Raw genomic sequence first — 16,818 nt, 5'->3', positions numbered from 1 at the left:
GAAGAAATGCTTTAAATTCAGTTAAGAAACTCACAATAACATTCACAGGGATATTGCAATTGATGAATCTTGGCCTTCTATTTCTTATTTATACGTTTTTATCACTTATTTGGAAATATATGGATGTAAAAAGCATATTACTATGCTTTCTTACTAAATCTAGAAAGCATCTTTGACACCATCATTACTATTCGTAAAGAATATCATTGAGTTTTCAGCAGCCTATTTTTTGCAGTCCTTCACATCTTCAGCTCTGAGAACTGAAGGTACCACAGTATTGAAATCACTTTGAAGGGACAAATGCGTTCACTTTTTTCTTAGTTCCTTAGATGGGATAAAATAACGTAAGACTTGACACGTACTACTGCATACATGACTTGACTACTTCATGTATTACAGTGGCTACCAAGTTTTGGGTCTGGAAATAATAGGCACACTAGTAGTCTGTTATTAGACTTCCAGCTAATCTCACACAATTAGACTTTTCTATGCTTTCTTCTTTTCGAGTCTTTCCTTTTTCTCTCCTGTGTCTGTCTGTTCTTGGTTCCTTATGGATTAGAAATAATCAAAATGTTCTCTAGTGGAAGGAAAGGAATCTTTCCTTTGTGGCTATGATTATTCATCTAGTCTGAACTGTATACTATTTATCCTAAGTATATGTTATATACCTATGTGATGAAGATTTTTAATTTTTTCCCTGTTCCTTTAGGTTTGTCTGTTTTCATGGCTTCTTACTTCAGCATCCTTACAACTGCTTTTAAGATTGCTCTTAAGTTACTAGCAGAGAAAGGTTAACATACATTGCTAGTTTATGTATATATATATATATATATATATAACATAGTTTTAGAGGAACTGTCATATGGGAAAAACATAACATTTTGTGTGAGAGAGAATTCAGTAGAACCTCAGGTATATGACAGTCATTAGAGTGCTGAGCTGTCAATAGAGTGTAATGGAATTAACATTTCCTTGTGAAAATAACACTCGAGGACAGCCTGGGCTGCAGTGATCATGAAATGGTGGAATTCAAGATTCTTAGGGAAGCAAGGAGGGTGCCCAGCAAGCTCGCTACCTTGGATTTCAGGAGAGCAGACTTCGGCCTCTTCAGGGATCTCCTCGGTAGAATACAATGGGATGAAGCCCTGGAGGGAAGAGAGGCCCAAGAAAGCTGGTTAATATTCAAGGATCACCTCCTCCAAGCTCAGGAGCAGTGCATCCCAACAAAGAGAAGGTCAGATAGGAACACCAGGAGGCCTGCATGGATGAACAAGGAGCTCCTGGTCCAACTCAGACACAAAAAGAAGGCCTACAGAGGGTGGAAGCAAGGACAGGTAGCCTGGGAAGAATACAGAGCAATTCTCTGAGCAACCAGAAATCAGGTTAGGAAAGCTAAAGCCCTGATAGAGTTAAATCTGGCCAGGGACATCAAGGGCAAAAAGAAAAACTTCTATAGATATGTCGGTGACAAAAAAAAAATCTAGGGAAAATGTAGGCCCTCTCTGGAAGGAAACGGGGGACCTGGCTACCTGGGATATGGAGAAGGCTGAGGTTCTCAATGACTTCTTTGCCTCCATCTTCACTGGCAAGAACAGTGTTCAACGGTTCAATGTCCAAGTGGAGGCCAGTGACGAGTGGTGTTCCTCAGGGGTCGGTACTGGGGCCATGTCGTGGGTTAGGCTGATCCGGCAACCAAACTCACACAGCTCTCCCAGTCCAGTAAAATGGAGAGGAGAGAAAAATGTAATAAAAGAGCTGAGGATCGAGACAGGAACAGAGGAGCACCCACCAACCACAGTCCCGGGCAAAAGAGGCTGTTTTCTTAAAGCAAAACTATTTATTAACAGCTACCTACAAAAGAGAAAAGCACACAAAAATGGTTACTTGAGAGAATAACAAGAAAACAAGGCCAGGTCTTAAAAACACCACCACTCCCCCCCTTTGCCTCTTCTTCCCGGCTCTACCTCCTCCTCCCCCCAGCGGCGCAGGGGGGCAGGGAATGGGGGAGTGCAGGTCAGTTCATTCCGAGTTGTTACTGCCGCTCCTCTTAAAGGAAAAGGAGTCCTTACACCATTGTCCCTTGCTCCAGTGGATCCCCTACTCACGGCGAAGGCGTGAATCCTGCCCGCTGGGGGGCAAATCATTGCCCCATCGGATTTGACCCTAGTGCGGGCTTTACCAGTCCTGGACTTTTAAGGAGCTGCAGCCACTCACTCTTGCATGGGTCATCATACAGACTTTAAATGCGCTCCGGCGTGGGTCGTCATGTCGACCTTAAATGCGTCTCCATAGAGACTTTAAATACATAAGTGCGTAAAATGCATAAAATGCGTAAAATGCATAAAATGCGCCTCGACCTGTGCCCATGATTCACAATAGCCTCAGGCTCAGGCATCTTCTTTAACAAAGCACCTCCCCATCGGCGGGGGTTGTCTGACGGACTCTAGATGTGTACCATACTCAGGCTCTGGCATCTCTTCTCGACGTGGGTCATCCACGGGCTGCGAGTGGGTCTCTGCTTGCTCCACCGAGGACTGTTTGCAAAGGGGGAGCTCGCAAGGGGGACTCAGCCGCGGCACACGTTGTTCCGTCCCATCTTCACTGACCTCTTATCTGTGTGGCCGTTTCTCTTAGATTTCAGTCCTGTCTGGGTGAACTCGGCCCGGTGGGCGCCCTGGCAGCGGGGCTCTCCCCGAGTTCCCCAAGCGGCTCCGCTGCCGCCATCCTCGACGGGGCGGGCACCGGCCCGGCCTGGCCGGGAGCCGGGAGCGGGGGCCGTGCCCCCCTCCCTTCTCCTTGCTCCTGGGCAAAGGCACACCTTTCCGGTTCCTTTGTCCAACATAAATAGGGCAATTCGCAGAGGCGCCGATTGGCTCAAGCCCCGAGGGGGACGGGAGTCTGGTCTGATGGGCAGCTTCTGCCACCCGGACCTCCCCCCCGCAATTCAAACCATAACAGGCCAGTGCTATTTAACATCTTTGTTGGTGACATGGACAGTGGAATCGAGTGCACCCTCAGCAAGTCTGCAGATGACACCAAGCTGTGTGGTGTTGTGGATACGCTGGAGGGAAGGGATGTCATCCAGAGGGACCTTGACAGGCTGGAGAGGTGGGCCTGTGAGAACCTCATGAAGTTCAACAAGGCCAAGTGCAAAGTCCTGCATGTGGGTCGGGGCAATCCCAAGCACAAGTACAGGCTGGGTGGAGAATGGATTGAGAGCAGCCCTGAGGAAAAGGACTTGGGAGTGCTGGTGGATGAGAAGCTCAACATGAGCCGGCAATGTGCGCTGGCAGCCCAGAAAGCCAACCGTATCCTGGGCTGCATCAAAAGGAACATGGCCAGCAGGTTGAGAGAGGTGATTCTGCCCCTCTACTCTGCTCTTGTGAGACCCCACCTGGAACACTGCATTCAGCTCTGGAGTCCCCAGCACAAGAAGGGCATGGAGCTGCTGGAGCAAGTCCAGAGGAGGGCCACAAAGATGATCCAAGGGCTGGAGCCCCTCTGCTATGAAGACAGGCTGAGAGAGTTGGGGCTGTTCAGCCTGGAGAAGAGAAGGCTCCGGGGTGATCTTATTGCAGCCTTCCAGTACTTAAAGGGGGCCTACAGGAAAGCTGGAGAGAGACTTTTTACAAGGGCATGTAGTGACAGGACAAGGGGCAATGGCTTTAAAATGAAAGAGGGCAGATTTAGATTAGATATAAGGAAGAAATTTTTCACTGTGAGGGTGGTGAGGCACTGGAACAGGTTGCCCAGAGAAGTTGTAGATTCCTCATCCCTGGAAGTGCTCAAGGCCAGGTTGGATGAGGCTTTGGCAACCTGGTGTAGTGGAGGGTTTCCCTGCCCATGGCGGGGTGGTTGGAACTAGATGACCTTTGAGGTCCCTTCCAACCCTGACCATTCTATGATTCTATTAAAAATGCAGTCAGGTATTTACATGTCTTACCTTGGAAAGTATTAAGTTGAAACAGTCCGGAAAGTCGTTTAAATGAAAAGTTTGTCTCAGTAGGTCAGATTCCTTTTTGCCAACACTAAACAATGCATAACTCCTTCTGGAAGTAGAGCCTTCAAATACATACAGTAGCTGCAAGATCACTGATCTGGGTAGTGCAAATGAGAATACTGTGCTCTGTAACATTAAGGATGATAGTAATGTATATGAGGTCTTTATAAGAGGTATTAAGAGAAGTCTGAGAATCATTTGCTATCTCGTGATGCAGCAGTAATATTTAAGTCCAAGAGTTTGATTCCTTTTTACTGCTAAAACAGGCCCTACAAACCCTGCAGAGACAGTGAGCCCAGTCTCTGGAACAGGGAGAGCAGAGCACTTCACCTTACAAGGATTTCGATGGCTAGCTTAGATTAGGACATAAAACCCCAAGAGAACTAAGACCACCAGAAGGATAGTTAGAGGATAGTCTAACCAAGGAAGCACTCCTTCGCATTGCATTTCAGGTCTGGAAGAGCTTTCTTTATGCTGGCTTTGTCACTTCCTTAGGGGAGGGAAAATCCCCATAACAGCGATCCCAGAGCCAATTCCCTTTTCTGTTAAGGAGAAACATGCTGAACTTGTGCTCCTCTGTTACACACAAGTCAAGCAAAATGGCTTTCAGCCTTGTTAACAGCTCAACGAAATTCTCTTTCAGTTCAGTAGTGGTTCTGGTGCAGAAAAGCAAGGATTCTCCCCTTGACATGAAACCAGAGGTTTGATTGATTACTGCGATCAACACATTCTCGCAGTAGTCATTAACCTCACCAGAGTTTGCAATTAGCTTTGAGTTAGTAAATTAAAATTGGATAGAAGTTATTATGAAAGGACAAATTCCTATTAAAATATTACCCATGGTATTTCTTTCAGTTGAACTAATCGTTTAAGTGGAAAATACCTTAAAATGCTAAAATTCTAATTTCACATTTTTAATGTCTTCAACTTCATCTGTAATTCAGCAAAGGTGTCCCTACCCCAGGCATGAAGAAGCATGATGTTTCAAATTGTCAGCTGCTGCAGCCAGTAGGTACTGATGGTCCACCAGGTGTCCTGGCCACCTGCTCCCTGAGAAGCAAGTGTGTGCATTGACCCTGCTCTGGCCTCACAGAGTTACAAACTTGCTGCAGCCTGTTGTACTGTTTTAGCACAATTTACATGCCTAGAAGAGACTACTGAATAATACATTTCACTCTGAAAAGTTTCATGAAAGAATATGATAATTCTGGAGACCAGTTCTCTCTCTGGTGATTATAGTGTCATTAACCTAAATTTCAAAGTTTTCCTGCTTCTTGCTTAGAAGACGCTATTTAGATGTAAAATCTCTTTCAGCTTCAATTGACTACTTAGGCATCATTAAAATGTAATTAACGGTTTGTCTCAATGATATGCCAGACATTTATAAACCTCAAACAAGAGTTTCTATTCATTCAATATTTGGTTATTACAGTAGATTTATTAGGAACAAGTCTTTCTCCTAAGGCATCAAAGAGAAATTAAGAAATCTGTGTAGAATTTTTTTAATTAGACCCAACATGTTCCTAAAATCATCTGAAAAGATGAACTTAAGTTGTCTGAATCATCCATAGATGTTTACTCTCAGATATTAAACATATGACAGCTCTAGTTAATATTGAAACTTTTTAAGTCTTAATATTTGTAAGTTAGGCATACAGTTCTAGAAAACAAACATGAATGTCAGGGATATTTAGAATGTTTAGGGTGTTATTCCATTATTTGGTGAAAATAAGTGTTGTTGGAGTGTGACAAAGGATAATGCACTGCATTTGTATTATTTAATCTAGCCTTTATATTCCACTTCACTTGTTCTATACAAAAGCCATAAATATTTTGTATATAATGACTTCTGCCTTTTGTCTGACTCTCAGAGCCTGTTTGGCTAATGAGTAACTTCTTCAAGAAAACTCAGAGTTTAGGATTGAAAGCATTAACGGCGGTGATACCCTCTGTGTCACCATTACATTTGAGTCCTCTAATGATTCATATAATTTTCAGTCATCTAAATTGTAACTTTTATTTGGTTAAGATATACTTTCCAGAAGGCATCCATCACTGAAACCAGGAATGGAACTTTTCCATTAGTGCTCTTTTTCTAGTGAGTAATCAGTCTCCCTGTGAAAAAGTGACCTGATTTCCCTTGTGAAAAAAGGTTCATTAATTTCCAATTCTGAGTTTTGTAGGTACTTTTTCTCCACGACTGTGTATATACTATCCCAGCTGTTCATAAGATCATCCCTTATGGGTGTTTTTGCACCAAATAATATGATGGTGCACAATAACTTGGCCTTGGCATTTGCACAGGGTTGTCATGATAGCCCAAGCAGGGACCCAGCATAGGAAGCTTCAGGTCAGTCCAGTTTATATTGCAACTCATAAATGTTCATGGAGGGTCTGGATACAGTGTCCTCTAGAACAGCAGAAGTTGATCAGTACATGTCTCACAATTCATACCTCAGAAAAAGAGTACATAACACTATGCCTAAAATCAGATAATATGTATCTTCCTTAAAAACATGTTTCCCCACTGACCTCATCTCAGATAGCAAATTAAGGCACTTAACAGAAGTTCTATAAATCTTTTACTGTCCTTTTCACTAAAATACCATATGATGAATCCTTTATGAAAAAATCTTCTTTAACAATGAAGTCAGCCAAACTTGAAATATCATCAACAAATAGAGCCATGTTTGCTTCCTTTTCTGCTATAACTGTCTTAGTGAACATCAGTTGTATTCTCCTGGTCCACAGTTTTGCTGCGGAGCAATGTCAAATCATGCTTACTCAAAAGCCTCACTGGTGGCAAATACAGTTTTAAAGTCTTGCTTTGTCTCTCCAAGTGGAGTATAGCTCTGAGTGCCAGTAATATCTATCCTTTTCAAATTTAATGTTTGATTTCATCTGCAACAATATGCAATATTGCAGCTAGTATCTGCCTGAAGAAGAAAGCATGCTGAAGGCAGACAAGACATATGTCTTCTACATTGCGTAAAAGCATGCAATGGTTGGTCATAGTCACTGATATTTCACAGGATATGTTTATTTCATCCTGTGCAAGGCATCAACATAAAACAAGGTTTGAGAAATGTTTAAGTGCTATATAGTCCTAGATTGCCACATGGAGGTGGATTTGACCTTGTGCATACTGTTAGTACAGTTTGAGATTGGCCTAAACCATGGCTTCTTCAGTAATTCCAAAACCAAATTATCTCCATGACAAAAAGATTCACATGCAAGTCAGCTAGCCTGGATCACACTGACAGGATTCCAGCCCAGAAGCTGATAAATTCCCCAGTTTATTAATATGAACATTCAAACAACAATCATTACTTACCTCATAGCTGATGAAATAACTGCACCGTGTCATAACAGTCCCTCCTAGTCGGCGGTTTTAAGATGAGTCAAGAGCAGAGCTTTAACTTCACTTTTTCTTCAGTTTTGTTTGATTTGACTCTGGACAAGAATCTATTCAATTCCATATTTCCAAAACAAGCTTAGATTGTGAGGTTTAGAATTTCCAAGGAAAATGGAAGTAAATCATTCTTTCCTCTGAACCTGTTTTAGGGAGATTTACTCCCCAGGTAAAGTTTCTGTTTACCAGATATAGATCCTGCCTACAGGTGCTTTGCAGAAAAGCCTTGATCTGCCAGGATATGTACATATGCCTACATACATGAATAAAGACTTGTAAAATCAAGACCTAAGTAATTCTCATGTGTAAAATTAAGGTGTAAAAATCAAGTCTTGGTATTCATCGCCTTATTATTAACCTCTCAGACAGAATTGCAATGCTATTAAGACTCAGCTGACTACAATGATGTACATATTAAACAGCAGTAACTTCCATGTGAACAGAAGAGCATGTTTTATTCATTGACATTTCTTCCTTTCTACCTAGAAGAAAAAAGAATGATAAATGTTGATCAGTTCCTTTGATAAATTTGACACATTTTTAATAATACTTCAGTCTTTTTCTTTTTTTTTTTTTATTCATATATATCCTTCAAAAATTGGGAGATGATAGAGAGAAATCGCAAAAAGTAGGCCTCATGTTGTGATAATCCACATTTAAATAAAATCAGTAAAAGAAAACAGAACACTGGAACTTCCTTGTTTTTTCAGACAAGTCTAAGACTTAGATCCCTGTCAACAGGCTGCTTGAAAAAATATCTAGGTAGACCTTTGTGGAATAAGGATTTGAAATGCTGTAGTTATCATTTAGTTGGTTTTGAATCTACACAATACCCCTTTAATTAGGTTTTATGTGTGCAACTGCAATTATAATTTGACTTAGTGTATTTGCGACTACAAATAATCTCTGCCCTCTGCGGTATACAAATAGCTGTTTCTAATGATTTTCTTAATTGCACACTTCTTGAAAAAATGAATCCAACTGGATTTATTAAGGTCTTTTTCTGTGCCATCCATCTAGTGTTCCTGTGTGCTTAATGCTTATTAAACACCATTATATCCTAAACGTACATGATTTATTTTTCTACAGTAGCTCTTAAGAATATGATGCCTTCATTTCCCCCAGTCTTTTATTTACTGAATATTCAGGAAAACTCTGCATTTAATTTCTTCTCTTCCTACCTTCTCTGTGAGAAACTACCTGATGTTTTTAGTTGCTTTCAGACTGATATTTAGTTCTTCCTCCCTTTCTAGCAAACAATACTGTGTTCAGTAGCTATTCTTTTCTATTTTCTCATTCCAGTGGAGGAAGGAGAGGTATTCAGTGTTCTGATATCCAATTTAGGATTGTCTACTGTGTCCACCATGGTTTTCTCTTGGCTGGATCAATGTCTAATCCTTCAGACATACATAAAGATGAATTTTCTTTTTAAACTTAATTTCTTCAGCAAACATTTTTAACGGTTACTGGAAGACTCTTTCAAATCGTTAGTCAGTGAAAGCTTTTGCAATGTTAAAAATGTATCTTGCTATTACATTTAATACTTCGAGCCCTTTTAGCATTGCAAATGTAAGGTTATATGGATATTTGTCTTGCAGAGGATCATTAAACCTTACTCAGATTATTCTGAGGATGAAAAAATTTATACAACATATTTTATTCTATATCTAACTCATATATTTTTTAAAATCTTGCATTTTAAAAATAATATATTTATACTTTCCATGTTTTTATTTTTTTAAATTTTTTCCTCATAAAAGATAAGGATATTTGTATCAACGAGTTGCAAGTTTTTAATCAAACAAAAATGGAACAAAGCCCCAGTCCCTGCTTTATCTACACATATTGCCCTATCTATTGCAATTTGGGATTTCTGGATAGATATAAGACTCTACTCTCTTGCATGCAGCTGGCGCTCTAAATTATGATCCCAGCAGATGCAAATATCCTGTCAGATTACATGTGGAATTAGGATTTAAGGGAAGAATAGATAAAACACAGCAGAGGCAAAAAAATCTGCATATCTTTTAGCTTTATATATGTGTAAGGGAAATCATTATGTTCCGTCAATAAGATGGTAATAAAATGGTTGTCTTATGAAAAGGTGAAAGCTAAAATTTTGAAGTTCCTCTTTTTTTTTTTTATTTCCTTTATTTTATTATTCTGAGGACAAGATGCTCAGGAAGCGAAGGAATGTCCCCTGATCCCCTTCTTCTATAATGGGGGAGACGGGAATGACCTTCAGGTCCCATAAGTTGCTTACAGAAATTACTCACATTACAATTAGTCGCCCTGTTTATTTCTCTCTACCCATACCCAAAGGAATATTCAGAGGAAGGTGTAAGAAGTGAGAGTTTTGGTTCACTAGACTCTGGAAGGTCCAAAACTAAAAGCTTTTCCAGAAAAGGTGTTCAAGTCAGTCTTTACAGTTAGCTCAGTAGAAAATGAGCATGGGGGAGATTTTGGCCCCAAAATCACAAATGCATATTCAATTCTGACAGTACTTCCATCAGATTTGATAATTGTTTGAATAATTCTCTAGTCTTCTATTTATATTGCATGCCTTTGTTGACCTTCCTTTCCTTAATTTTCCTTTCTCCTGTGAATAAATTTGCCGTTTGTTTCCATCTACTTTTCTGTATTGCACTTTTTCTCCTCTCTCTCAGCTGTTCTGCTGATCTCATACACATGAAAACAAAATTTAAGATCATAAAATCAGCCCCCTTCTGAACTCACTGAAATGTCTGCAATCTCTTCCTAATTAATCAGAGCACAGGCTTTTCACTCCAAAGTTTTCTACAGCTATATTTGCCAAGCATTTTTGTATCTCGGTAAATCATTTGTTAATAGAAATATAATTTTCTGAGACGTCTGGGTTTCATTCAGGCAGATAATTTTCTTTTTATGATGGCAATTAAAGGATGCTGAGGAAAGTTTATTATCAGCGATGACATCCCACTTTTTCCTACAGATACTGTTACCAATGATATTGGCAAGAATAGGTTACCCAGAGGGCAAATAACTCATACTGGTATTGCTACTTATCTAGTGTTAGTATGACTGCTCAAACTGAAATACTGCATGGCATGAATAACCATTACAAATGTTAGCCATCTATGTGCATGAAATCTGCATATTTACAACAAAAAAACCCCACAAAACTCAAGTCTTGGTCATTTATGATTATTATGAGATATTTTGGTAAAATACTAGTTAAGTGCACATAGAAAAGTAAACCTCAGTTTGTTGTCCACTCAGTTTTACTGTGTCTCTATGGAATTTGCTTAAATCCACAGGTCTAGGATTTTCAGAATTTTTCGTGTTGCACAAAAATCATTATGAAATTATTCAAATCTGGGCAAAATGCTTTGATTTGAGAATCTATTCCACATTCACTGGATTTACAGCTCTTTGGCATGAATATGTGTTGTAGATGGTAGATGTGCTGTGCTGAGTGGTACCTAATAAATAGCTAACATCAGTTCAATGAAAATCTCCTTTTGAAAAATGCATTTGTTCTTCACAAGAACATTTAACTTCAAAGGCCAGTTGATAATCATAGTTATAATGATGCTATTATTTTATCTGTCATATGATTTTTATTTTTTTTAACGGGCTGCTATATGTTCATTAACATTTGTGTGCTTTTTTTTTCCCATTCATCTCTCTTCATCTCATGAAAAGCATATCTGGGTAAGTTAAAACACCATGGCTGCTGAACATTTTCATTTTCAGCACCATGTTTATTTTCTATGTTTTATTCTTATTTCTTTTTGGTTTTTTCTTTTTTTCTTTTTTTCTGTGAACTTTATGTAACAAATCCATGCAGAAAGCTGACTCAAATGAAAAGTTTCAAAGTATTCAAAATAATGGTAAACTTCAAAAGTATACATGAATTCAGAACTTGCTTCTGCAGGGCTTAACATTAAATAAACACATTTGAGGAGATCTGAAGCCCAGAATCACAAAGACATTTGAAAGCTTATGTCAGTGGAAAAATCATGAGAGCAAAGGCCTAGATTAACAAGTGCTATTAAGACATAAATTCTCTTTAATTAAACCACAGAGAAAAGACTCAAAACTCAAACACTTTAGTAATCCAGAGTACATAATTTCTTCTTTTCTATTTGAGCCCTCATGCTGTAGAGTAGTACAGTAATATTTCATTTGTACATATAATGTTACTATTTTATTTTTCACCAGTTCATTTTTTTACGTTTGGGTTGGTTTTTTGTAACTGTTAATCTGATATCAAATGTAAAATCTTCATCACCTCTTTAATCTATCGTACAAATTATGTTTTTTCTTTAATAATTTTTGGAATTTAGGGAGAAAATTTTATCTATTCAAAGAATGCATGAGGTATAACATTCTAAAGGAGTAAGAATAAATACCTCAAAGAGAACAAGGGTTACTACATTAATTTAGAATATGTGATTATGAAATTACTTTATAAAAATAGATTTTATAACATTTAATCAACCTGGAAACTCTGGGGGTCTCTAATGTAGTACAGTACATACAAGATGCAAGGCTATGTATTATGCAAGTCTGTTTATTTGAGAGGTGTTTTATTAACTTTTTTACAGTAGCTTTCTGCAGCTCTAATTTGTTAAGGTCTGTATTAAGCATTCCTGAACATGCTTCACTTAGCTTAATATATATCTTCAGAAAAAAGAATGCTGCCCGTTTGCATACACTTAAAATGTACACCTATAGAGAAAAATTGCAACATCATTAAATCTGCTTTGCTAGCCTGTGTTATCTGGGATGCTGTTAAATTTAGATTTATACTTCCTTGTTTCATAGATTTAAAAACTTTTATTAGTTAGTTGCATCTTGATTTCTGTATTTCAGTCTTTTTTTTTTTTCCCCAAACTCTTTGAAGTTGAATGTAAAACACTTTGTAAATAATGGAAATTGAATTTTGCCCATTGTTCTCAGTCTATTATATCAAGTATCAAAACCAAGAAAGAACAAAGATTTCAAATTATTTAAGTCACTTAAGTACCAAAGTGCCAAAGTTGAAGCAAGATCTGACCTGGTTTTTAACTACTGCAATCTTTAAGTCAGATGGATCCTTTCAGATTAAATTAAATCAGCATTATATGACAATATCAAGTGTAAGCCCCTTTTTTATTCTACTTCTTACTCTAAAAACGTTTATAGCCTTGTAGAAAATAACTAGATAAAATGTTACTTATTTTATGAGACATGTAATATCATCAATTTATACAAATTTGACTACCTTATTTTGTCATACAATGACCTTAGCTATAGGATTCTAGCCTCTCTTAAATATTTAGCAAATGACAGTAGACAAGATAAAATCCAATTCCAGCTTAATTTGTTAGAAATCCTTTATCCTGAATTTTGGAGTCTTTGAATGTGAGTGTGTTAGCTTTTGAGAGGCAAATGTGTTTAATCTTAACTTGAAATTATAGGATTATTCAGATGAATGTAGTGTATTTGGTTCATCATTTCTGTCTATTTCTCTTCTAGAAACTAATCGTGCGTAATATTTTGTTGTAAACTAAATATATTAGTATTTGTGATAATAATAATCATGATAGTGTTAGTAATAATAATGATAATAATCAGAGGATCTGCTAGGTAAATGCTTTTGTCTCATCTTTTTGAGAAAATATGAGTAAAGGCCATTTCATAGAATCTAAATTGCCCTTTAGCCAAAATTTTTAAATAAATTCTGCTTGTATTTTACTAACATGATTTGGCTTTTGACTTGGCTGTGCCTTCTTTTCAATGTACCTCACATTTATAATTACATTTTAGCTAAGAGACATTATAATATGCACAATATAATATCCCTGAGGACTTTTCATGTGAACCCCACTAGAACTATCAAAGTAAATGCTACTGTTTGCAGAAATATGAAGATCTGTGTTGAAATATTGTTCAAGTTTCATCAAGACAGTGTCTGAACTTTGTGTACTACACAGAGTGTTTGCATTATGTATATCAGAAATCCTAAGCTGTTATTTCTTGTTTGCCGCATGGAAGGGAGCCTCATCTTCATCAAGAAAATTGAATGTCACTGAATGACATGCTTTAAATCAAGATCTTGTTAACTTCCCACACAAAGTCTATTTAAAGATTATTCTTATTTTTAATAAAGTTCATTGAGTTCTATGCAATAAGTTGGTGAGGGCTGCTGATACGCAGCTAGAATTTTCCTGGTGCAAGGAAAAGATATATATGAAATAGAAAATTTGCAGGATGATAACAAAGTTTTGCTCTTATTATTTCCCCCTTCCTTTTGCTCCCATGTACCTCTGCTGTCCAGAGGAATATTGAAGCATTCGTAGTCCCCATGGTATGAGACAGTTGTGCTCTCAGCTTGTTAGGTTGATTTGGGCAGTGGTACCTGGCTCTCAGAAGAACAGTGCTAAAGAAAATGACTCAACGTAACAGTATCCTTAGGAATTAATTCTGGGGAGAACGAAACATCAGAAGTCAGTGCTAGGGAGGCAACTCCACTTCTGGGACACACAACTCTGCAACACAACTTGACATGACGTGATTTTTCTTTTCTACGTTGGATAAAAGAGTGAAGACAGCCCACTTTATGAGGCATTCTCTCTAAAACAGACAAATACAAGCATCTCTCAAATTTTAGATGAATGCTAAACAGTTGTTGTTCATGAAATTTCCTGACTTTGCAAAACCAGGCTCAGGGTAATGATCTATTTTAAATAGCATATTGCAGTTACTCCCATAACATCTATAGGAAGAGGATTTTATTCTTTAACAGTAATAATGTTATCTTTAAAAATATGACTTTAATTTGGAATTCATTCCAGTGGTAATAAGTGGTTTAAAGCCTTATCTTCAAAATAATAGCATTTATAGTAATGCCTAATTAGTGTCAATTTGTCCTTATCAGCTTGTTTTCATATGTTGCCAAAAAAAATAAATGAGCATGGAAATAATTACATTTTAATTCCCTATCCCCTTACCAATGCAAAGTGGACACATTATAACACGTAGTACTCTTCTGACAAAGTCTTAGGAGGAGAAAATCCCCACATTCCCCTGCAGAGCATCTTCCAAATTAGAGAAACTACATAATGCTATTCATGATCTCTAAACCCTATCTTTGTAGTGAAAGGAAGAGCGAATGATGAGCTTTAGAGTATTCATTTCTTCTTCCTTCTGTGACCAGTTGTCTGTTTTTGTAAGGAAAACTGAACTGCAGTTGCCAATATTTGGCTTTGGGGACCTACTGTTTTCAGAAAGCCAGTGACTATGCTGTAAGGACAACAGTACCTTCAGGCTGTTCTGAAATATTCAGATTATATTCCAAAATAGGCAGATCACCAGATTAATTTTTCTGATGATTTGCACTGTTAATCAAAACAATACATGATTTTTATACACGACACTTTTAACTTATTTTGAGGGAGTGAAGTTTTTTCTATAGTGCTAGTTCATATCAAAAACCCAGGAATTTTCTTTGACTGCCAACTAAAGAATATCTCTCTTAGTCAAAAAATAGTAATTCAACTTTAGTTCAGGTTTAGAAATTGAAGGTTCAGGTTCTGCAGATCTTCTAGTTTATATTAAAATTAGTCGAAGAATACTGTTCAAAAAATAAAACACAATTTTAATAAAATTTTTAATTTTAATATTGGAGAGATGTTTAAATGAAACATCGGAAGGAAGTATAAGTTCTGAAGCATGAAATTATTTTTAAGAGAAAGAAATATTATTAAAATCCTTTTAGTATTCCCCATCAATAAGCGAGGCACAGGCATTATGATGGCTGCATTCCCTGTGCATGTCCAAGTAAAGGATTTTAACTTTACACTAAAAATATTTTCAAACAAAAACCCTTTCCTTCTACATGCCAAGACTCTTTAGAGTATGTTTATCATACTGTGGTCTTTGGCTACAGTATATATATAGGGCATCCCATTCTGACCTGGCCATTTTCTTCACCCGGAATGAATAACCATAGCTATATTTTGCCATGGGACACCAAAACTGGCCAGGTGAGGAAGAGGCATCCCTGAAAGTTTGGCTCTCCCTGAGGACAGCCATGCCAGCGCACAGCCCTCTTGGCAGCAGAAGACCTGCAACCCCATTGTGGCAACAGAGGGAGGGTCAGCACTGCTGTAGCTTTGCAGGCACCCCGCAGAACCAGCTCTGAGGGAAGGCTGCAACCCAAATACCTCATCCACAGGTAGCGGGAAGGTGGCTGTGTCTGGCCATGCCTTAATTCTGCTTTCCTAAGCAGCCAAATGCGTATGTCTCTTAGCCTTCACCACTTGTCTCCCTGGGAATATGGGATTTCTGTACCTCCTCTAGCTACTGATTATGACATGGTGTTTGTGTACACAGAAAGCAACTTTTTCTCATTTTACCAAGGATTTTGCTTTCATAGAAAGCAAGGATAGCTCTACAATGTCTTTGGACATTTGCGTGACAAGGGGTAAGGTATGCTGCAAAGGATGTGTGGGAGGAGAAGCGAGATAAACTTCAGTAACGCTGTCAAGGATTTGCAGTGTTATATATTACTACAGCAGAAACATAGACAGTAATGTAGCTGTCTTTCTATTAATATTCAGAGCGAGGGATTTGAACACATATTTAAAATTGCTATTTGAGATCCATTTTCTACCAAAGCCAAATTCTCTCAATCTGGCCCCTCGGCAGTGCAAAAATCCCAAAAGGAGTACTCCTTGCAAGTAAGATCACTCCATCGCTTTTATCTGCTGTGATTTTGTAATACATATATTTGAAAGGCTTCTAAGGCAGTGAAGAATTGTCGAGGGATAAATGAACAACAAAGGCTGTAGTAATAAAGGAGAACAAAGCAAAAATGAAGCTATAATTCCAAGATTTCCTTGTTATGTGAGAATGTAAGCAAATTTTAATACTTCATTAGCATAGTCCCTGTCTAATTTGTTTTTCACTAAAGCTTGTTGCTGAGAGCATTCTTTTGTGTTTCACTCAGTAGGAGGCAGCTGAAAATATGTTTAGACACCAAAAAAAAAGACTTTTGAAGGTCTGCTTTTTTTATGCCACCACTACAGTGGTTCTTTATTCCTGCTTCAGGACTAAAAATGTCTGGTTGAGTGGTTGAATGTGTTTAGTGTAAAGCATTTTCCTGATAGTCTAGCTGGTTAGCCTATACATGACCAAATATTTAATACTGCTGTATTAAAAGTGTATTTTAAGCTTTTGAGAATGATGTTTTACATACACACTCATTGCAGTCCAGAGAAGCAGCAGTTGCAGGAGTTGGAATGGGGTCTGATCAACTGTAGCTATGTATAGAGAGCTCAGCTCTATGTATAGAGCTATAGCTATGTATATATGTATATATATAAAATTGAGAAATCACATCAATTCTGTAATCATAAAAATGTATACATCAGTAAAC

The 16,818-nt window shown here is 38.0% G+C and overlaps 1 protein-coding gene across 4 annotated transcripts in view; it reads left to right on the top strand.

Annotated features, from left to right (window-relative positions):
* PPFIA2 (PPFI scaffold protein A2) overlaps positions 1-16,818 on the top strand; it is a 339,695-nt gene that overhangs the window by 306,678 nt on the left and 16,199 nt on the right. The window lies entirely within an intron of this gene.

Source organism: Tauraco erythrolophus, chromosome 4, assembly GCF_009769465.1.
Source record: "Tauraco erythrolophus isolate bTauEry1 chromosome 4, bTauEry1.pri, whole genome shotgun sequence".
NCBI classification, from domain to species: Eukaryota; Metazoa; Chordata; class Aves; order Musophagiformes; family Musophagidae; genus Tauraco; species Tauraco erythrolophus.
Note: the sequence above shows the minus strand (reverse complement) of the source record. Positions and strands in the feature narration are given on the sequence as shown.